Source organism: Coregonus clupeaformis, chromosome 38, assembly GCF_020615455.1.
Source record: "Coregonus clupeaformis isolate EN_2021a chromosome 38, ASM2061545v1, whole genome shotgun sequence".
In the NCBI taxonomy this organism is placed as follows: Eukaryota; Metazoa; Chordata; class Actinopteri; order Salmoniformes; family Salmonidae; genus Coregonus; species Coregonus clupeaformis.
In genome coordinates, this window is record NC_059229.1 from 1,669,150 (window position 1) to 1,693,950 (window position 24,801).

Genomic DNA, 24,801 nt, shown 5'->3' on the forward strand with positions numbered 1-24,801 from the left:
CAATTAATGGACAAATATGACATTAAAAAGTCATGTAATGGGAGTGTGGTGCTCCTGGAAGTGGGAGGTGCTAGTGAGAGACAGACACACAGGTCTGGGGGGGAGGTCTCTCCTACAGTCCATGTCCTTCCCCAGAGTGGTCCATAATTAACTTCTGCTTGGTTGGCACTTCCAACCAGATATAAGGAGGCTGAGGCCCCAGCATCCATAAGTCAGATACCTTCTTCCTCTGTGGTAAGACCTCTCCACCTCCTTAGATTTGTACATTTGTCTCATCTTTGCACTCAGCATCTGTTTGAATTGAGTTCTGCCTGTCTCTTGTAAGATTGGACAGTAAGCAATAAAGTGGCATTGGTTTAAAATGTGTTACTTCAAAACTGTATCTTTCATTTACATAAATTCAGGGGGTGGCCTAGAATGTAACTGGGTTTTCAGGGGAAATTATTTGAATGACAGAATGTGTAGTAAAGTGAGTTGCCTAAATGTTTTCGAACCCTTTGATTGCTAAATGATGAGCCTTTAAACTTGTGTGTTTTCACAACACCTTATGTTCCACAGGGTCCTCCAAGAAGTACACATTCATCTGTAGGAGGTGAAAAAGAAGGTGAGACATGGTTTGAGTCTTCACATAAAAAGTGATGAGAATATTCTGAGAGATACCGCTCATCTAACTCTGTTGACTGGGGAGGAAGCACCACAGAGTCAATCATGTTTCTTGTTTCATCTGTTTGCTAGTGATCCGTCACCATGAGTACGGACGCTGAGATGCAAATCTACGGCAAGGCTGCCATATACCTCCGTAAGCCTGAGAGGGAGAGGATTGAGGCACAAACCGCACCCTTTGATTCAAAGAACTCCTGCTATGTGACAGACAAGGCGGAGCTGTACCTTAAGGGTCTGGTCACTGCCAGGGCCGATGGGAAGTGTACTGTGACAGTCACCAAACCTGATGGCACTAAGGAGGTAAGCCTGAGCTGAAAAGTATTCAAGTTTGTTCAATTACACTATTCCTTGAAAAATCACACTATTCCTTGAAAAATCACACTATTCCTTGAAAAATCTTCTAAATATTATCAAAGAAAATGTCAACAGGCAATATGAAATCAGAAACAAAACATACCCCCCCCCCCAAAAAACAAAAACAAAAAAACAACAACAGCTAATTCAGAATGTATTTTTGAATTTTTCAAAATGTTGTTGTGAATTTAAGATGTTGTATCACTGACCTACACACACACAGAATACCCCATAATGTCAAAGTGGAATTATGTTTTTGAAATATTTACGGATTAATTAAAAATGAAAAGATGAAATGTCTTGAGTCAATAAGTATTCAACCCCTTTGTTACGGCAAGCCTAAATAAGTTCAAGAGTATATATTTGCATAACAAGTCACATAATAAGTTGCATGGACTCACTCTGTGTGCAATAATAGTGTTTAACATGATTTTTGAATGACTACTTAATCTCTGTACCCCACACATACAATTATCTGTAAGGTCCCTCAGTCGAGCAGTGCATTTTAAACATAGATTAAACCACAAAGGCCAGGGAGGTTTTCCAATGCCTTGCAAAGAAAGGCACCTATTGGTAGATGGGTAAAAAAACAAACACACATTTTAATTACACTTTGGATGGTGTATCAATACACCCAGTCACTATGAAGATACAGGCGTCCTTCTTAACTCAGTTGCCGGAGAGGAAGGAAACCGCTCAGGGATTTCACCATGAAGCCACTGGTGACTTTAAAACAGTTACAGAGTTTAATGGCTGTGATAGGAGAATACAATGTTGTTGATCCATCCTTAGTTGTTACTCCACAATACTAACCTAAATGACAGAGTGAAAAGAAGTAAGCTCGTAAAGAATGAAAAATATTCCAAAACATGCATCCTGTTTGCAATAAGGCATTAAAGTAAAACTGAAAAGAATGTGGCAAAGGAATTAACTTTATGTCCTGAAGACAAAGCGTTATGTTTGGAGCAAATCCAACACAACACATCACTGAATACCACTCTTCATATTTTCAAGCCTGGTGGTGGCTGCATCATGTTATGGGTATTCTTGTCATCGTCAAGGACTAGGGAATTTTTTTACGATAAAAAGAAACGGAGTAGAGCTAAGCTCAGGCAAAATCCTAGATGAATCCTTATTCAGCTTTCCAAAAGACACTGGGAGACAAATTCACATTTCAGCAGGACAATAACCTAAAACACAAAGCCAAATATACACTGGAGTTGTTTACCAAGACTACATTGAATGTTCCTGAGTGGCCTAGTTACAGTTGACTAAAATTGGTTTGAAAATATATGGCAAGACTTGAAAATGCCTGTCTAGCAATGATGAACAACCAGCTTGACAGAGCTTAAAGAATTAAAAAAATTATAATGTGCAATTATTGTACAAACCAGGTATGCAAAGCTCTTAGAGACTTACCCAGAAAGACTCACAGCTGTAATCGCTGCCAAAGGTGATTCTAACATGTATTGACTCAGGGGTGTGAATACTTATGTAAATGAGATATTTCATTTTCAATAAATGTGCAAAAATGTATAAAAAATAATATATTTAATACATTTTGAATCCAGGCTGTAATACAACAAAATCTGGAATAAATTAAGGGGTATGAATACTTTCTGAAGTCACTGTATATAAAGAAGCATTTAATTGGTGTTTGAAGGCAGTATATAACATTTTATAACAAATTTTTTATGTTGACTAGTCAAGAATCACCATGTATGTGTCAGTGGGCGATAACAAAGTAGTTAGATTAAATGTGGGTATGCATTTTCTTTTTTTTTACGATTCAACTTGTATTTAATGAGCAAAAAAGCATTCAGTCACGTCCAGTTTGATCTGCGTGTAATCTTGATATCTGACTGTTTCAGGAAGGAAAAGAGTTCAAAGATGCAGACATCTTCGAGATGAACCCCCCTAAGTACGACAAGATTGAGGACATGGCCATGATGACCTACCTGAATGAAGCCTCTGTGTTGTATAACCTCAAAGAGCGTTATGCAGCATGGATGATCTATGTAAGAAACCTGCACATATAAACACACACATACATGAACATAATAAATACACACATACAGTACTACACATACAGTGGGGTCCAACAATATTGACACCCTTGATAAACAAGAGCAAAAATTACTGTATTCTAAAATGTTTTATGAGTTGGAGAACACATTGGGAGGGATCTTAGACCATTCCTCCATACAGAATCCTTCCAGGCCCTTGATATCCTTCGTCTACACTTATGGACCGCCCTCTTCAATTCAAACCACATGTTTTCAATGGGTTTCAAGTCCCGAGACTGACATGGCCTTTGCAAAATGTTGATTTTGTGGCCAATTAACCATTTCATTGTGGATTTTCATGTGAACGTGGGTTTATTTTCCTGCTGGAAGATTAACTTGCGACCAGGTTTCAGCCTCCTAGCAGAGGAGCAAAATAGCTCCATAACATCAAAGATCCACCACCATATTTTACAGTAGGGATGAGGTTATTTTGTGCTCATGCATTCTAATTTCAGCGCCAAACCCACCACTGGTTGGCTTAGCCAAAGAGCTTTATTTTCATGTCATCCAACAAATGTAAATGCCTGGAGTTTGCTAAACGGCATTGGAACTTGGATTTGAACCAGTGCTTTGGTCGGATGACATGAAAATAGACTTCAATAATGTTGACCCCTATCTTTTTGAGAGAAAGATATATTACTTGTTAAAAACAAAATACTTTTTTTCAATAATTCTATTAATATAAAATAATATAATTGTGCAGCCTACAATATAGCTCAGTAAAGTGACACCACTGTAAATGAACGGTAGAAACCAAAACATATCAATACAGTAGACTCACATCAGTATACCAAAGTACACCCACATCCTCACATAAATCCAGGTAAAAGTCCATCTGACTTTGCAAATCCCCTAATTTAATTTAATCACTTTCATTCAGACCTACTCTGGGCTCTTCTGTGCCACGGTGAACCCCTACAAGTGGCTCCCCGTGTATGACATGGAGGTTGTCAACGCCTACAGAGGGAAGAAGAGGATGGAGGCTCCACCCCATATCTTCTCCGTCTCTGACAACGCCTTTCAGTTCATGCTGATTGGTACGAGCTCTGATGGATGCATGGATGGATGGATGGAGGGGTGGATGGATGGATGGATGGATGGAGGGATGGATGGATGGATGGATGGATGGATGGATGGATGGATGGATGGATGGATGGATGGATGGATGGATGGATGGATGGAGGGATGGTTGGTGGGTTGGATGGATGTCCATAAGTGCATATTGATCTCAAAGTCCATAAATGTTTATAAATAGATAATAATAATAATAATAATAATAATAATAATAATAATAATAATATGCCATTTAGCAGACGCTTTTATCCAAAGTGACTTACAGTCATGAGTGCATACATTTTTTTTTTTGTGTATGGGTGGTCCCGGGGATCGAACCCACTACCTTGGCGTTACAAGCGCCGTGCTCTACCAGCTGAGCTACAGAGATAAATAAATAGTATTAAATATGTTTTAGAGACGTATCTACTGTTTTCTAGTCTAGGTTGGAACAGTTTGCTGGGGATATCTGAATTCACTAGCCTTGAATGTAATATGTTCCAAATTGAAATTCGTGATGATGCTATGAATGCAGTAATGTCCCCATAATGTTGCTTGAGTATGATAAGCAATATGTTTTTGGGTTACAGATAAGGAGAACCAGTCCGTCCTGATTACGTAAGTTGTTTACTAAAATGTCATTGAGAAGGTGTTTCTATTGTAATATGTTGGGTCTCTTGGTGTGATGAAATACATGACATTATGAATGGATTAGAGCATTAGGCTATGTGTAATAATGAGTTGATAAATGGGAATATTAGAAAATATTTACTTATGTTAGGAAACAGGTCAACAGTGTATTTTTCTATGCTATTTCTTAGTGAAAGCCAATCTGACACTCAAACATGTACCTAAACTCCCTCTTTCTCTGTCATATAAACCAGTGGAGAATCCGGTGCAGGAAAGACTGTCAATACCAAGCGTGTCATCCAGTACTTCGCCACCATTGCAGTGTCTGGTGGCGAGAAGAAGAAGGAAGCAGACCCCGGCAAAATGCAGGTAGGTTGGGCTCATGTTTGCCTTTTTAACACATTTCAAGCAATCAAGAAAAAATTACTTTACCAGTTTCTGAGCAACTTGTGTTTGTTTGTCTCAATCAGGGGTCTCTTGAGGATCAGATCATTGCAGCTAACCCTCTGCTGGAGGCTTACGGTAATGCCAAGACAGTGAGGAACGACAATTCGTCTCGCTTTGTAAGTATGAAGGACATACTGTGGAAGTTAATTTAATATTGGAAAAATGTATTACTGTAGTTCCCTATAGTTGCACTTTAACATTTCAGACTTGATTTGCGGTAATAAAATGTTTTATCACCAATTTGTTTTCATTATTTGCAAGCCACATAATAATTCACATTTCCTGTTGCTGCAGGATTTATTTTCCTGCTGTAGCAAACTGGATCCTACATCTGTATCAATAGATCCAACATCTGTCCAAAAAACTGTAACATTTAAAAGAGGTCTATCAAAGTAAAAAGTTTAGATTTATTTGTTGACCCATTTCTAATCCCCATGCTCTACTATAGGGTAAATTCATCAGGATTCACTTCCAAGGTGGTAAACTGGCTAAAGCTGACATTGAGACCTGTGAGTTGGTTTTGATTGTTTCTCAATGCTTTCCTAAATACACACAGATTATTTTTTGGAGATCATCAAATTTAAATGTATCTCATGTTCTCTCTCTCACTCTCTCATCTCTCTTTCTCTTTCTCCCTCAGACCTGCTGGAGAAGTCCAGAGTGACCTTCCAGCTGCCCGATGGAGAGGCTACCACATCTTCTTCCAGATGATGACCAACCACAAACCTGAGATAGTTGGTACGGCAAAGTAGAGGTTCAGAGGAAATTATTCCCACCCCCATCTGTGGAACTTGCAAATAAAAAAAAAAAAAAATCATAGTCCACATTTCTTTTTGGGGGTGGGGGGGGTGGGGGTAGATCAGCTTTAATATTGCAGATAGATTGTGGCTTCCATCAATGTAATTGTCTGCATCATTTCCAATCCCCCATATGTTTTGTACAATATATTTTCCTTTATTATTTTCCCCTAAACCTACCATCCCTCCCCTAATTGGAGTAAACTAATGGACAACAACACTTATGCTTCTACTTACAGCTTATACATACTATTTACGGACACAATGTATTTTACAATAGTTGTCTTTTGTTTGTTTTTAGTCCCATCCTTCAGCTACCCTCAACCCTTCCACACCATAGTCCACACTATTAAAACTAACACAATGAGTACATTCAAGGTAACAAGGCATCTAGACATGGGTCAGGTTTTTGGGAAATATCTATCAAGTAATGCACTGTGATCACACTAGTCCACAAGTCTCAGTCCCCTCTTTTGATGCTATTTATTATATACTACATGTATCCTTGAGTCCATCTATTGAGTAAAGGAGGGAGAGATACTGTAAAAGGTAGGAGAGCACAATTCTAAGAGATTTAACTGACAAGCCGTTCTCCGTTGTCCACAGAAATGGCGCTCATCACCACCAACCCCTACGACTTCCCCATGTGCAGCCAGGGTCAGATCACTGTGGCCAGCATCAATGACAATGACGAGCTGGATGCCACAGACGTGAGTCAAACAAAGGGTTAACCAAACACTAGATAGGGAATGGGTAATGACCACCATACACACTGAATGCACTGTGACATTCCAACATGGTGGCAGCTGGGAATGTTCATGTATTAATTTTTTATATACCAAACTACCGTTCAGTTCATCACTGTTGTACTTCCTCTTTAATGCCAGGATGCCATTACAATCCTGGGCTTCAGTAATGAAGAGAAGCAGGCCATCTACAAGCTGACAGGAGCTGTATTGCACCATGGCAACTTGAAATTCAAGCAGAAGCAGCGTGAGGAGCAGGCCGAGCCAGACGGCACAGAGGGTGAGTCCCACTCATAGATATACAATATGTAAAGCATTAGTCCCATTCCCAGTCCCACTCATAGATATACAATATGTAAAGCATTAGTCCCATTGCCAGTCCCACTCACAGATAAACAATATGTAAAGCATTAGTCCAATTCCCAGTCCCAAACATAGAAATACACTGAGTGTACAAAACATTAGGAACACCTTCCTAATATTGAGTTTCACCCCCTTTTGCCCTCAGAACAGCCTCAATTCTTTGGGGCATGGACTCTAAAAAGTGTTGAAAATGTTCCACAGGGATGCTGGCCCATGTTGACTCTAATGCTTCCCACAATTGTGTCAAGTTGACTGGATGTCCTTTGGGTGGTGGATCATTCTTTAAACACACAGGAGATTGTTGAGCGTGAAAAACCCAGCAGCTTTGCAGTTCTTGACACACTCAAATCGGTGCACCTGGCACCTACTACCATACCCTGTTCAAAGGCACTTAAATCTTTTGTCTTGCCCATTCACCCTCTGAATGGCACACATACACAATCCATGACTCAATTGTCTCAAGCCTTAAAAATCCTTCATCTACACTGATTGAAGTGGATTTAACAAGTGGATTTAACATCAGCAAGGGATCATAGCTTTCACCTGGTCAGTCTATGTCATAGAATGAACAGGTGTTCCTAATGTTTTGTTCACCCAGTGTAGAACCCGTAAGTTTCATATAAAAAGTCAGGCAGGAGTTTTTGTGAAGACAAAATACCAACCTCCAGAAATTATTTGAAATTATGGATATGGGAGAAAATCTAAACCTAACCCACAAAGAAGTAAGCCAAACTATTTTGTCAGTGTGACATCAGAAACAAGCCATCTTGTGTGCCTGAGTCTGTTGTTGTTGGTTCTCTCTCCAGTGGCTGATAAAATCGGCTACCTGCTGGGCCTGAACTCAGCTGAGATGTTGAAGGCTCTGTGCTACCCCAGAGTGAAGGTCGGCAACGAGTATGTGACCAAGGGACAGACTGTGCCTCAGGTTAGGCGGCCAAACACAGCATCTACCATTTTCTGAGCACTGGAATTATTTTGGGGACAAGTGCATACTTTAGTTTTTCCCAAGCTCGTATCACCTTATCAGTAGACATGGTCAATATCGCATGTATTAATTTGAGGTATTATCATTGCAGGTTAATAACTCAGTCAGCGCTCTGGCCAAGTCTATCTATGAGAGGATGTTCTTGTGGATGGTCATCCGTATCAACGAAATGTTGGACACCAAGCAGCCAAGGCAGTTCTATATCGGTGTGCTCGATATTGCCGGTTTTGAGATCTTTGATGTGAGTATGAGACCAGAACAAGATAATTAGTTGTGATTGAGATGGATTACAGCCTTGTATGATGAAATTATCCCTTTTAAAACTCCATCAACAGTACAACAGCATGGAACAGCTGTGCATCAACTTCACCAATGAGAAACTGCAACAGTTTTTCAACCACACCATGTTCGTCCTGGAGCAAGAGGAGTACAAGAAGGAGGGAATCGTCTGGGCCTTCATTGACTTCGGCATGGACTTGGCTGCCTGCATTGAGCTTATTGAGAAGGTAAACTGTCTGTGAAAATTATAACGGACCACAACAGCAAAGCTCATAGGGATCGCTGTGTGAAATATTATCACAGTGATACAACGTATCTGACTGTTGAGAACTCAATATGTTTCCTATTATGTGTCCCTAAATGTATATAATAGTATAATAGCATTTTTACTGAAGGAATGTGATCCTAAATGTAAATATCACTAATTTGATATGCATCTCTTTTCGTAAAGCCATTGGGCATCTTCTCCATCCTTGAAGAGGAGTGCATGTTCCCCAAGTCTTCAGACACTACCTTCAAGGACAAGCTGTACTCCCAGCATCTTGGGAAAACAAAGGCGTTTGAGAAACCAAAGCCTGCCAAAGGCAAGGCAGAGGCCCACTTCTCCCTGGTGCACTACGCTGGTACTGTGGACTACAACATCACTGGCTGGCTGGAGAAGAACAAGGACCCCCTGAACGACTCAGTTTGTCAGTTGTACGGGAAGTCCTCAGTCAAACTTTTGGCTGCCCTGTATCCCGCTGCCCCACCTGAGGGTAAGACTAGCATCATGTCAAAATATTTAATTAAGCACCAGTTATAACTCAGACCAAACTTTCTTTAAAGTCTTTGAATGTATGACCATTTCTCAGGGTTTATCACTGAGTTGATTTACTCATACAATGGTGTTATTTTACATAATCTCATTGGCAGCATTTGCCTCTAGATAAGTGTGAAGTTAACCAGAGATTCTCTGGTTTATAATTAATGTGCTTGCTGAAGACAAGACCACTCTAGATTTCTTACATACTCTTATTATTATTGTATTTATTCCACCCGCTCTAGGAAATGTACTTTTCTAGTTATCTTTAACTTTTTCCAATTTTAACAGATACAAGCAAGAAAGGAGGCAAGAAGAAGGGTGGTTCCATGCAGACTGTGTCCTCCCAGTTCAGGGTGAGCTTTTGAAATGTGTATATTCAGTCCTTCAAAAGGTGCATTGATTATCATAAATGATGTCTGAGAAAATGGTTTGTAACCCTCTTACAGGAGAACTTACATAAGCTGATGACCAACTTGAGGAGCACTCATCCTCACTTTGTGCGCTGCCTGATCCCCAACGAGTCAAAGACTCCAGGTACAATAAATATTGAGTTAAATATTACATCTTATCAGTACAGTATCAGTGACTTTAACAATCTCAATCTTTAACCAGTTTATGAGTATTAAATGAGACTTGGTTTGTTTTACCAGGTCTGATGGAGAACTTCCTGGTTATCCACCAGCTCAGGTGTAATGGTGTACTGGAGGGTATCAGGATCTGCAGAAAGGGCTTCCCCAGCAGAATCATCTATGCTGACTTCAAGCAGAGGTACACAAACATAAATGGACGCAAGAATACAGATCTGCTCCAAGGGATTCCCCAGCATCAGAATAGGCTTACTTTTTACTTAATATAACCAACCTATTACAGCTTGACATATTTTAAAACGGTCTCTTCATTCAGGTACAAAGTACTGAATGCCAGTGTCATCCCTGAGGGCCAGTTCATGGACAACAAGAAGGCTTCTGAGAAGCTGCTTGGTTCCATTGATGTGAATCACGAAGATTACAAGTTTGGACACACCAAGGTCAGTCAAATACCCCCAGCAAAAGCTGACAACAAAACACAACTTGAATGATAATTTAAACCCTTACCATATAAAATCTCTCCAGTTGATCTATCCATCCTTTTGTTCTTTCTTCTTCATTTTACTAAAGGAAAAGGTGGAAAAACATTGTAGTGTTTTTTTACTTCAACGTCATTCAAGTATAGAAGAGAAATTAAACTCATTATCATGTGCATTGTGTTAGAGTGGTATGGCTGCAGTTATCTGTATCTGTGGACATTATTAATCTACAACTGTACAATAACTAACAACTTAAACATCCTATCCCATGGTTAGTTTGTAAGCGTTGCAAAGTTTGTAGTTGGAATCAATCTAGTGGAGTTGTTCCCCTCTTTTGATTCAACCCTTTCTATCTGTCACCATATGTGGTTCCATTGACCATGTTAACCTGTGTCTCAGGTGTTCTTCAAAGCCGGTCTGCTGGGTGTCCTGGAGGAGATGAGAGACGAGAAGCTGGCCACTCTGGTCGGCATGGTCCAGGCTCTCAGCCGTGGATTCCTCATGAGGAGAGAGTTTAGCAAGATGATGGAGAGGAGGTGAGGAATAGTGGACATCTTGGCAAAGCATACTGTCAACCACCTGTATCTAATGCATTTTGATTACATACTGTATATGCTGTGAGTTTTTCAGGATGAGAAAGTAGGGCTTATAATGGTTTACTAAAGCTTTTGGGTTAATTCATGTATAAGTCCAACAATGGATGTAGTAACTAAGGATTCTAGCTTTATAGCTGCAGTTTGGGGTTTGGCTGTTCAATTGTCATTTAAATTCGTGGAATTTATCCATTCATTCTTTAGAACATAAAATGCCATGTGCTTAGCATCACCTGTCAGTCCTTGCATCTAGACCGCTGTCTGTGAATTTAAGAGGGGTTACATTTCCCTAGCCCCATTCCTCAGCTGTAAACAAACAGTGGCGGGGGTGTTCCGTTTTGTTGTTATTTGAATCCCAGAATGTAGCTTTAAGGATGTCACTCACCATGCCACTCTATTCTTTCTGTCGACCAGAGAATCTGTGTACACCATCCAATACAACATTCGCTCATTCATGAATGTGAAACACTGGCCATGGATGAAGGTCTATTACAAGATCAAGCCCCTGCTGAAGAGCGCTGAGACTGAGAAGGAGCTGGCCAACATGAAGGAGAACTATGAGAAGATGCAGACGGACCTGGCCAAGGCTCTGGCCAAGAAGAAGGAGTTGGAGGAGAAGTTGGTGGCCCTAGTGCAGGAGAAGAATGACCTGGCGCTTCAAGTTGCATCTGTGAGTGAACAACAACCAATTTTGCAGAAATATAAAGCAATATGGGCATATTTGCACACACTTGAATACACACTTGAACAAACATACTCCAGTATACTCCAGCTCAAGCTAGTAGGAGCAGAATGAACCGCTTTAACTGTAGTCAATGTTTATAGTCAAATGTTTATGTACGAGGTAGCACAGGTACAGTTAATTAAAATCGTCACATTCATGGTAGTGCAATAATCATGTTCAAATTCAAACTCAAACATGCATGTTCATTGAATTTGACATGTGCTCCCATATGGAAGGCAAGACAGGCAAACACTTCTGTGAAGTATGTGGCTAACTCACATTGATATTGCCAATGTTATAGATATATATATATACAGTGCCTTCAGAAAGTATTCAGACCCCTTGACTTTTTCCACATTTTGTTACGTTACAGCCTTATTCTGAAATGGATTAAATAAATAAAAATCCTCAGCAATCTACACACAATACCCCCATAATGACAAAGCGAAAACAGGTTTTTAGATTTGTTTGCAAATGTATTACATAAGTATTCAGACCCTTTGCGACGAGACTCGAAATTGATATCAGGTGCAACCTGTTTCCATTGATCATCCTTGAAATGTTGCTACAACTTGATTGGAGTCCACCGGTGGTAAATTCAATTGATTGGACATGATTTGGAAAGGCACACCTGTCTATATAAGGTCCCACAGTTGACAGTGCATGTCAGAGCAAAAACCAAGCCATGAGGTTGAAGTAATTGTCCGTAGAGCTCCGAGACAGGATTGTGTCGAGGCACAGATCTGGGGAAGGGTACCAAAACATTTCTGCAGCATTGAAGGTCCCCAAGAACACAGTGACCTCCATCATTCTTAAATGGAAGAAGTTTGGAACCACCAAGACTCTTCCTAGAGCTGGCTGCCTGGCCAAACTGAGCAATCAAGGGAGAAGGGCCTTGGTCAGGAGGTGACCCAGAACCCAATGGTCACTCTGACAGAGCTCTAGAGTTCCTCTGTGGAGATGGGAGAACCTTCCAGAATGACAACCATCTCTGCAGCATTCCAACAATCAGACATTTATGGTAGAGTGGCCAGATGGAAGCCACTCCTCAGTAAAAGGCACATGACAGCTTGCTTGGAGTTTGCCAAAAGGCACCTAAAGACTCTCCATGAGAAACAAGATTATTTGGTCTGATGAAACCAAGATTGAACTCTTTGGCCTGAATGCCAAGCGTCACATCTGGAGGAAACCTGCCACCAAGCCTACAGTGAAGCATGGTGGTGGCAGAATCATGCTGTGGGGGTGTTTTTCAGCAACAGGGACTGTGAGACCCGTCAGGATCGAGGGAAAGATGAACGGAGCAAATTACAGAGACATCCTTGATGTAAACCTGCTCCAGAGCGCTCAGGACCTCAGATTGGGGCGAACGTTCACCTTCCAACAGCACAACGACCGTAAGCACACAGGCAAGACAATGCAGGAGTGGCTTCGGGACAAGTCTCTGAATGTCCTAGAGTGGCCCAGCCAGAGCCCTGACTTGAACCCAATCGAACATATCTGGAGAGACCTGAAAATAGCTGTGCAGCAACGCTCCCCATCTAACCTGACAGAGCTTGAGAGGATCTGCAGAGAAGAATGGGAGAAACTCCCCAAATACAGGTGTGCCAAGCTTGTAGCGTCATTCCCAGACTTGAGGCTGAAATTGCTGCCAAAGATGTTTCAACAAAGTACTGAGTAAAGGGTCTGAATACTTATATAAATGTGATATTTCTGTCTGTAATAAAGCCCTTTTGTCGGGAAAAACAGATTTTGATTGACTGGGCCTGGCTCCCCAGTGGGTCGGCCTGGCTCCTAAGTGGGTGGGCCTATGCCCTCCCAGGCCCACCCATGGCTGCACCCCTGCCCAGTCATGTGAAATCTATAGATTAGGGCCTAATGAATTTATTTCAGTTGACTGATTTCCTTATATGAACTGTAACTCAGCAGAATCTTTGAAATTGTTGCATGTTGCATTTATATTTTTGATCAGTGTATGTTTCATGAATTTATATTGATTTGTTCTGACCTCTTTGACTAAATGAAGTCTATATTTTGTTCTTAAAACAGGATTCTGAGAATCTGAACGATGCTGAGGAAAGGTGCGAGGGGCTCATCAAGAGCAAGATCCAGCTGGAGGCCAAACTCAAAGAGACGACCGAGAGGCTGGAGGATGAGGAGGAGATCAATGCCGAGTTGACTGCCAAGAAGAGGAAGCTGGAGGATGAGTGCTCTGAGCTGAAGAAGGACATCGATGACCTGGAGCTCACCCTGGCCAAAGTGGAGAAGGAGAAGCACGCCACTGAAAACAAGGTCTAGTGTCTTACCATAGACAGTCTAACCAAACAGTAATCCAAACAATAATCAACTCAAAACATAGCTTAACAGAAATGGAATTCAAGTTGTATTGTGGGTGCAGGAAAAATTAAGACACAAAATTGAATTGTACAATTTCAGTTGCGGGCTACTCCCAACATTCATTGCCTGTTCTGCTCCCCCCTCATTTATGACTTCCACTCAGAACACTGGCATAGTGTACACTGCCATCTAGTGTTACATCTATAGTACAGTACTTGTTGACACATTTCTAATTTAAATGAATGCAATATATAACAAACTATATCTCCCCTTTATGGTGAAGAATAATTATGTTGTGGCCATTTTCAGGTTAAAAACCTGACAGAGGAGATGGCATCTATGGATGAGAGTGTTGCCAAGCTGACCAAGGAGAAGAAAGCCCTCCAAGAGGCCCACCAGCAGACACTGGACGACCTGCAGGCAGAGGAGGACAAAGTCAACACTCTGACCAAGGCCAAGACCAAGCTGGAACAGCAAGTGGACGACGTGAGTGGAGTTTGACCATGATAGAATGTAAGATTATATTATCTTCATTTGTTTAGATTTGAAAAATATATTTGTTTTTATCTTATAGCTTGAGGGTTCTCTTGAGCAAGAGAAGAAGCTACGTATGGACCTAGAGAGATCCAAGAGAAAGCTGGAGGGAGATCTGAAACTGGCCCAGGAGTCCATAATGGACCTGGAGAATGACAAGCAGCAAGCTGATGAGAAAATCAAGAAGTAAACACAAACAAATGACTACAGTATCAGCTGCTATAATGGTTGTTCTTGACTAATTAGGAATTAGCATTTGCATGTCATTCTTAAAAGCAACGTGAATGGTATTATACTCCCCTTTACACTATCAAACCTAAACCAACTCTGCAATCGACGTGTTTCTGTTTCTTAGGAAGGAGTTTGAGACCACTCAGCTCCTCAGCAAGATTGAGGATGAACAGTCTCTGGGAGCTCAGCTGCAGAAGAAGATCAAGGAACTCCAGGTACAGTACAAGATATAAGCTCCAGTACAGAAAAAGCACACAATTGAATCATTTCCTGAAAAAAGCTGACATTTGTTCTGGCAGCTTCTGATGGCTCAGTAGGAGCTTCTTACCATTGTAAAGATGGTGCTTCCATAGAGTTAGATAGAGGACTCAGATTTGTATCTTTGCCATGATGGCGTCTGTGATAGAATAGGCATCTAAATATAAATGTTTTGTGTAGTTAATTTTCTTCTTGTGTTTGAAAAAAGTTTAAAACTAATATTGGTGATTTACTGCCACCTGCAGTGCTGGAGTCCTGAACCAAATCTTGTCCTTCATTTATTGCGGCCACTAGATGGCAGTGATATAGCTTAAAGCCATTTACTAACCATTGGCAACCCTATTTGAATAATTCAATGCTCTGATCATTGGCTGATGGCTCCCAACCCATGGGAAATCCCCACCCAGTTGACTACTTTATAAATGGTAGAAGCCCTCAATGACAATATCAATGCTAAAATGGGCCATATCTGTCTAGAGTCATCTGTCTAACACTATGGGGGGCTTCTTGCCATTGTGGTTTTGGCTCCTGCATGGGACACTGTCTATTGAATATATTAGTGTAACTGGCTTTGTATTTAACACATTTATGAAAAATATACATATTATTATTTTGTGAGGTTCAATTGTTTCAACTCTATTGTAGTGTTCATCCCCCCTGCTCCTGTCCCCTGTTCTAGGCCCGTATTGAGGAGCTGGAGGAGGAAATTGAGGCTGAGCGTGCTGCCAGGGCTAAGGTTGAAAAGCAGAGGGCCGATCTCTCCAGGGAACTTGAGGAGATCAGCGAGAGGCTGGAGGAGGCCGGAGGCGCCACTGCTTCTCAGATTGAGATGAACAAGAAGCGTGAGGCTGAGTTCCAGAAGCTGCGTCGTGATCTTGAAGAGTCCACCCTGCAGCACGAGGCCACAGCCGCCGCTCTGCGAAAGAAGCAGGCCGACAGTGTGGCTGAGCTCGGGGAGCAGATCGACAACCTGCAGCGCGTCAAGCAGAAGCTGGAGAAGGAGAAGAGCGAGTACAAGATGGAGATTGATGACCTCTCCAGCAACATGGAGGCCGTCGCCAAGGCTAAGGTGAGTAGTGATGTTTTGATCAAGCAGTGTTGAGGAGGGTCAACTACATTACCATTCAACTGAACTGAGGTTGACAGGAGTCCCATTTATAAAGTAATTATGGTACATGTTTCACTAACAGGGCAATCTGGAGAAGATGTGCCGTACTCTTGAGGACCAGCTGAGCGAGCTCAAGACTAAGAATGATGAGAATGTTCGCCAGGTCAACGACATCAGCGGACAGAGGGCCAGACTCCTGACAGAAAATGGTACCATCAACAATGAACAACAACCCAATGCTTTCCTTCAGTAAAACACAATAACATGTGTTGGGGGCTGTATCCACATAATTTATACTGTACTATTCACCACCTAACTTTGCCCTATGATACCTCCAAATACATTTTCAATCTTAGAGAACAGAGACCTTATTAACTAGATATCCCTCTATCCCTGAAGGTGAGTTTGGCCGCCAGCTGGAGGAGAAGGAAGCCCTGGTGTCTCAGCTGACCAGAGGAAAACAGGCCTTCACCCAGCAGTTGGAGGAGCTGAAGAGGGCGATTGAGGAAGAGGTCAAGGTAAGGGACCCAAAATGGACTCCACCGACCACAGAGATTAGAGCCATATCTTCATATAGACAGTGGGTGTTTCTCAATATGCACACTACCGTACTCCACACTCTCATGCTCCGAGTGCGTTCTCTGAGGACGTTCTATTGAGTCCGTACTTGTGAGGATGAGAGAGTGGAGAACGCATAAAACATTACATTTGAGAAGCATTCACACTCCACCTACTGTATTACCTCACACATGCTGCACCTCCCCATTCACTAAACCTTCTTCCAGCCAGAACAATTGCAATAGAGACCTAATAAGATACACACAAAGCAAACGTTTTACTTCATAATTATCAGCTAGCTGTGAATCGTAATAATCTAGCTATCCAGCTAGTTAAAACAGCCAAAAATGACCTAAAACTAATGTTATGTAGATGTCAATCCTTCGTGGGTAGCTAGCTACCAATTATTTGTGGCTAGCCAGCTAACAGTAGTTGCTAGCCAGTTCGCCCTATTGACTTAATATAGGCTTGCAATTGCGCACACTACAGAGGGTATTGTAATCAGGTAAAAATGCAAAAATTAACACAGAATGTATTTAACGTTTTCAAGAGAAAATATTGTTGTCAGGCAACATATGAGATGGGAATGGGCAACATTTCATTCTGAAGTCAGATCTTATTTTCTCTCGGTTTAGCTCAAGAAATGTTGCTTTGTTTTTTTACGTGGTTGGGTCATATTTCTGTCCATACATTTTGTTGAAACTTGCATCAATGCATGCTTCGAAATGTGTTGCCCTCCATAATCCGTATAACATACTTTGATTTGGACTCACGCTCCGACCCTCCCGTGCTCCAGATTGCGTGCCTCGGGGCACGGTAGTGTGCATATTGAGAAACATCCAGGGACTATGCCACCCTCAGTCTTCTACTGTAATTTGTTTGACTATCTCTCTTTGTCTCCTTCTTTCAGGCTAAAACGCACTGGCCCACGGTGTCCAGTCTGCCCGCCATGACTGTGACCTTTTGAGGGAACAGTTTGAGGAGGAGCAGGAGGCCAAGGCAGAGCTGCAACGCGGCATGTCAAAGGCCAACAGTGAGGTGGCTCAGTGGAGGACTAAGTATGAAACTGATGCCATCCAGCGCACGGAGGAGCTGGAGGAGGCCAAGTGAGTCACATGCAACAGCAACAACTCAAATATAGAGTGTGGGTGGTAAGAGGGCTCTGAGAAAATGTTACGTCAATATATATTGTAACATATGTTTCAAACCGAAACATCACCCTCTGTTGTCCAACAGGAAGAAGCTGGCCCAGCGTCTGCAGGAGGCTGAGGAGACCATTGAGGCGACCAACTCCAAGTGCGCCTCCCCTGGAGAAGACCAAGCAGAGGCTGCAGGGAGAGGTGGAGGACCTCATGATTGACGTTGAGAGAGCCAACGCAATGGCCGCCAACCTCGACAAGAAGCAGAGGAACTTTGACAAGGTGAAAATGAAGAAACCTCACCCTTGTTATTTTCTGTCAGATTCATTGTAGTATATTTCTGATTCAAAGCTCTTCATCAATGACTTCTAATGATAATCACATGTATTTCCCTAGGTTCTGGCAGAGTGGAAGCAGAAGTATGAGGAGGGTCAGGCTGAGCTGGAAGGAGCTCAGAAGGAGGCTCGCTCTATGAGCACTGAACTCTTCAAGATGAAGAACTCCTACGAGGAGGCTCTGGATCATCTGGAGACTCTGAAGAGAGAGAACAAGAACCTGCAACGTGAGCATTTAATCGCTATACCTTTTAACAACCCAAGGAAGTGGAGGGCAATTCGATTTGCAAGACCATATGAAGTGCTGTTAATTAACTGTTATTTTGATTCAATGTCAATTTCAGTGCATTGGCATATCCACTGAAAATCTCCCAAGTCTAAACAGCTCCTGTGTGTTTGTGTGTGCAGAGGGAGATCTCTGATCTGACTGAGCAGATCGGAGAGACTGGCAAGAGTATCCATGAGCTGGAGAAGGCCAAGAAGACCGTGGAGACAGAGAAGTCTGAGATCCAGACCGCTCTGGAGGAGGCTGAGGTACAAACTACAGCTGTTTGATGAGATAAGCAGTGTTACACTAGCCAATGCCAGCTACAGTCAAATGCTCCCTGTATTGGTGTTTATTGTAGTCATATATATTTAATTCCTACATCCAAATGTATTGAACACAATTCGCCTGACTGCTTCTGTTTGTCCAGGGCACACTGGAGCACGAGGAATCCAAGATTCTGCGTGTGCAGCTGGAGCTGAACCAGATCAAGGGGTGAGGTGGACAGGAAGCTGGCTGAGAAGGACGAGGAGATGGAGCAGATCAAGAGGAACAGCCAGAGGGTCGTTGACTCCATGCAGAGCACCCTGGACTCTGAGGTCAGGAGCAGGAATGATGCCCTGAGGGTGAAGAAGAAGATGGAGGGAGACCTGAACGAGATGGAGATCCAGCTGAGCCACTCCAACAGGCAGGCCGCTGAGGCCCAGAAACAGCTGAGGAACGTCCAGGGACAGCTCAAGGTAAAAGGACTGGGACATCAGGATAAAAAATCTGAACATGGAGAAGGATTTGTTTGTGAATCTGTAGAAAATAATACAACAGAGGCATTTAGGAGTGGACTATGTACTGTATAAAGGTAGGGATATTGGGGAAATTCTTACCAATTAACCTATGTCATTGTGAACCCCAGGATGCTCAATTGCACCTTGATGACGCCGTCCAGCGCTGCAGAGGACATGAAGGAGCAGGCAGCCATGGTGGAGCGCAGAAATGGTCTGATGGTGGCTGAAATCGAGGAGCTGAGAGTTGCTCTGGAGCAGACAGAGAGAGGCCGCAAAGTGGCTGAGACTGAGCTGGTAGATGCCAGCGAGCGTGTTGGACTGCTGCACTCCCAGGTATGGGTCAAAAGCCAATGAAACTCAACCAACCATACCGTTTACACACAACAGTATTTCAACAGCGCTTGCTTTTAGATTTTCATAATATCAGCCCTGTGACATGTAAGTTCTCTTGAGAGTCTAACAAATCGTCTTGTTTCCTCCTTCAGAACACCAGCCTTCTGAACACCAAGAAGAAGTTGGAGACTGACCTGGTGCAGGTGCAGGGAGAGGTGGATGATATCGTCCAGGGAGGCCAGGAATGCAGAGGAGAAGGCCAAGAAGGCCATCACTGATGTGAGTCCTTGAATTACGTCAACTTGATTTGTCCCCAAGTGCCAATGGTAGCTGGGCTAGTTAAGAACAACAAAGATCTTAGAGGGGCGTTATGATTGGTGCCAATTGGTGCATTAATTAAACAAACTACTTTTCCAGGCGGCCATGATGGCTGAGGAGCTGAAGAAGGAGCAGGACACCAGCTCTCACCTGGAGAGGATGAAGAAGAACCTGGAGGTCACAGTCAAGGACCTGCAGCACCGCCTGGATGAGGCTGAGAATCTGGCCATGAAGGGAGGCAAGAAGCAGCTCCAGAAACTGGAGTCCAGGGTGAGTTAACAGCAGGGTGGATTGAAATAAGTGTATTTGATCATATAAAAATACTCAGGAGCATTGTGTAATGACTTTTTCTCTCAATAACCCACCTAGATCAGGGGTTCCCAAACTTCTTTGCATCAGGGACCCCATAATATCAGAACACAACTCCTACTTTAGTGTGCGATAAAAATAGCATCTACTCAGTTTTACTATGACTTCAGCAATACATGGTCAGACTAATCAAGTCTCGTGCCCTGGGGGAAAGAACATTTTAAAGTCTTGGCATCAGAAAGAAAATGTTGCAGTTTTAAAGCTAATTTCTTGCAATTCTACACATGTTGCCATAGGGCGGAGAGAACATTATGCAGTTTTCAAGCTTAAATGAGAGTCTAAGCCCTGTGTAAGCCAGAGGGGGAGGGGGGTACTACTAAGCAATATGGAGTTGTTTTAAGAAGGTCATACCAAGGATAATTTTGCTATGACTTTGAATTTTAAGACCCCTTGAAGTATAAAAATATATATATAAAACATTTATTTGATGAAAAAATTGTTATCTGGCCTTACTGCTATTAGCCCATACAAACACATTGAATAACAGATTCACTACATGGAACAACAGATAGTCCCCCAAAAAAATCTAAATGAAGTTTGTTCTGAAGTGTGTATCCTATATCTGAGAGATATAAGAAAGATCAGGAACATTTTATTTAACCCCTTTGTCACTTAAGTCTCCATTTATACTGTACTTCCATAAAAATGTTCTACTGATACCGGGGGGACCTTCAGACGAGTCTTGTGAGGCTTGTGGGCGTCCTGGAGAGTCTCACCTTTACACAGAGGGGTCATAGTGTGTAGCCCAAACTTTTCGGACACTACAGACGATGTTGTAAGAAAACCCATTTTCGGGATGTCTCATGGTCTGTCTGACAAGCACCGCTCTCGCTCTGTCGCCTTTCACCGCAAATGCAGAAGTGTTACATAGGCTGATGCGGTGGATTGAGACGCATCCAATGCAAAAAAACATGTCTCAAGCGTAAAACTGACAGACGTTTATGGGGATTTTTAAATATCCTAATTAGATTTTTCCGGGGGCATGGACATCGACCTTAGGGGGTTAAATTATGGTGCATTTATGCTCAAAATAAAACATTTGGGGAATATGTTACACTTATATAGTTGGAGTTGAGAAGAATTGGAGCCAAGACCTTCGATGTAAAAAATTATTTATCTAGTTGCATTTGTTCAGGCTTGTACAGTTGTCTTGGATTACTTCTTCTAAACTGCCATTTCATGAATAGATAATAATAATAATAATAATAATAATAACTACATTTGCATAATTTCTCTCTCTAGATCGCTAGCTACATGTCTAATTCACTCTGCTGCAAAAGTGCCGCTGCTAGGGAAGCTAGCATTGCTATCCGAGGCTACCAGCTAGCAGTCTAACGGATGAATTTGCATGTAGGCTAGCGGACTTTCAAAAGTTCATAAAAACGTGAAAACACAACATAACATCTTAACAAACATATGTACATACTCTGGAAACATTACCGTCTCGAATATGGTGCTATTCCACTCAATAACCTTAAAAATAAAGACATTAAAATGTATTTATATCGGTGCTTCTGTCTTGCTGTTGACATGGCAAACTTCTTTCAGCAATCTCACACAGTGAGTTGCAAAATTATTCACCCCCTTGGCATTTTTCCTATTTTGTTGAATTACAACCTGGAATTAAAATGGATTTTTGGGGGGTTGTATCATTTGATTTACACAACATGCCTACCACTTTGAAGATGCAAAAATCTTTTTAGGGGTGAAACAAACAAGAAATAAGACAAGAAAAACAGAAAACTTGAGCGTGCATATCTATTCAACCCCCCAAAGTCAATACTTTGTAGAGCCACCTTTTGCAGCAATTACAGCTGCAAGTCTCTTGGGGTATGTCTCTATAAGCTTGGCACATCCAGCCACTGGGATTTTTGCCCATTCTTCAAGGCAAAACTGCTCCAGCTCCTTCAAGTTGGATGGGTTCCGCTGGTGTACAGCAATCTTTAAGTCATACCACAGATTCTCAATTAGATTGAGGTCTGGGCTTTGACTAGGCCATTCCTAGACATTTAAATGTTTCCCCTTAAACCACTTGAGTGTTGCTTTAGCAGTATGCTTAGGGTCATTGTCCTGCTGGGGGGAAAAAATTTATGCACTAACTGTAAGTCGCTCTGGATAAGAGCGTCTGCTAAATGACTAAAATGTCAATGTAAAAATGTCAATGTGTTATACCCTTCTTTCCACAGATCCCCCGGTAGTTTAATCTGTTGTTGCTAGCAATATTCATATTTTTTTATTCCACTTTGGGAACCACTGATAATGAAAATGTGTTATTATTATTACAGACCCCTTCAATTAAAAGTTTAAAAGTACATAGAAACAGATAACAATTGTTCCTCCTTGACTGGGTAGAAGACTGTACCTCTGTTTTATAAAGATGAGTAACTTCTGATTTCACCACAAACAAATGCCTACGTTTATTTTTTCCACAAAGGTGCGTGAGCTCGAGACTGAGGTGGAGGCCGAGCAGAGAAGAGGTGTAGACGCAGTCAAGGGAGTCCGCAAGTATGAGCGCAGAGTCAAGGAGCTCACTTACCAGGTAAGAGAAAGTGCCTTCTTCACACACTTGACAGTAACACAGACAGGTTTGTGTATAAAACTATACTGACATTGATTCTTTGCTCTTCTCCCACAGACTGAGGAGGATAAGAAGAACGTTAGCAGACTTCAGGACCTGGTAGATAAGCTGCAGTTGAAAGTGAAGGCCTACAAGAGGCAGGCTGAGGAAGCGGTGAGTCAGACTTAGTCAAATACTCTGAAAGCATACGTTTGAAAACATGGTTTCCCTTGTGTACATTACAAAACGTAATGTCCATACGGTTTAGTTGAAGTGTTGCTACAGCACATCAGTCAACAATGACTCAATTGATATTACAAGTCATTACTGAAGAAATTATACACATTTCTGAGTGCCTCCTATGCCTATGTGTTACTACCTTAAAGGAGAGGGGGTTGAATAATAATTTGCTGGTCTAGTTTGATCCCCTGTTCCGCCACTCACTTTCTCTGCTGTATCATCCATCTCCCTATATACATTGCTATCATAAATCTGCCAATATTTGTTTAGTTGAAAATACATTTAACAATGTATATTTTAATTTGCTACCTGAAGCTTCAAAAAGTGTAAATACTGATGTTCTGCTCTCCCTATCTTTTCCTCACCCAGGAGGAAGCAGCAAACCAGCACATGTCTAAGTTCAGGAAGGTTCAGCATGAGCTGGAGGAGGCTGAGGAGCGTGCTGACATCGCTGAGACTCAGGTCAACAAGCTCAGAGCCAAGACCCGTGACACTGGAAAGGTACAGAACTACTGCTAAACCTATACCTGACTCATGTTCAAATATGACCACATCAACACCACCTATGATTCAGTCTTCACAGAGGTCAATACTGACCTTTTACACTCAACTGTATTCAAGAAGCACATTTCAGGTAGGGCAAAAAATAAAGGTTAATTCTGTTGGTACAAAAGTGAAAATCCAAGCTGAGCACTGAGCCTTAAAATGCTTGATCCATTATATTCTATCCAAGTCTATCCATATATTTATCATGTTCATTATTATTACTGATCCATTATATTCTATCCAAGTCTATCCATATATTTATCATGTTCATTATTATTACTGATCCATTATATTATTTCATTCTTACAGGGCAAAGAAGCTGCTGAATAAATGAAGTCCAAAGTATTGAAGATCAAAGTCATCATTTTCCCTGTGTTGCATAAAATATGATTTTCATGGTGAAATGTTGAGCATTGATTAAAAACATGTAGGCCTACATACACTTCCTTTGTGACTGTGGACTTATTACTCAGAAAACTGCTTTTTAATACCATAAAAATATTGTACTTTAATTAAAGGAGCAATCTGGGATTCCAACATCAACAAAGCACGTACCCCAACAAAGCGGTCACTGTTTTTGGTAAACAGCTGAGGGATGAGGATGGAGAAATGTAACCACTCAAATTCATAGACTAAGCTATGGTTCACAAGGACTGACCTTCCAAACATCAACATGATCATTTTAACTATGGACAGGCCCAAATATAAATGTTTAAAAAATAAAAAGATATGAGAAGAATATGCATAACCATGGTAGCAGTTGAAAGGGAACAATTTGGAGATTGTTGGGAAATTCTCAGAACAAAGTTCTAAGGAAATAGACCGGATATTTGCATTTGAATGCTATCACAGATTATGCAAATATTAATATCTCGTGGACAGACTACTTAAACGGTAATCAAATCAAATTGTATTTGTCACATGCGCCGAATACAACAGGTGTAGACCTTACCATGAAATGCTTACTTACAAGCCCTTAACCAACAATACAGTTAAAGAAATAGAGTTGAGAAAATATTTACTAAATAAACTAAAGTAAAAAATAAAATAAAAAGTAACACAATAAAATAACAATAATGAGGCTATATACAGGGGGTACCAGTACCGAGTCAATGTGCGGGGGTACAGGTTAGTCGAGGTAATTTGTACGTGTAGGTAGGGGTAAAGTGACTATGCATAGATAATAAACAGCGAGTAGCAGCAGTGTAAAAACAAAAGGGGGTGTCAATGTAAATAGTCTGGTGGCCATTTGATTAATTGTTCAGCAGTCTTATGGCTTGGGGGTAGAAGCTGTTAAGGAGACTTTTGGACCTAGACTTGGCGCTC

At 41.6% G+C, this 24,801-nt stretch overlaps 1 pseudogene; it reads left to right on the top strand.

Moving 5' to 3' along the window:
• The first annotated feature begins 732 nt into the window (after window positions 1-732).
• Window positions 733-23,845, top strand: LOC123481298 (annotated as a pseudogene).
• The last annotated feature ends 956 nt before the right edge of the window (window positions 23,846-24,801 follow it).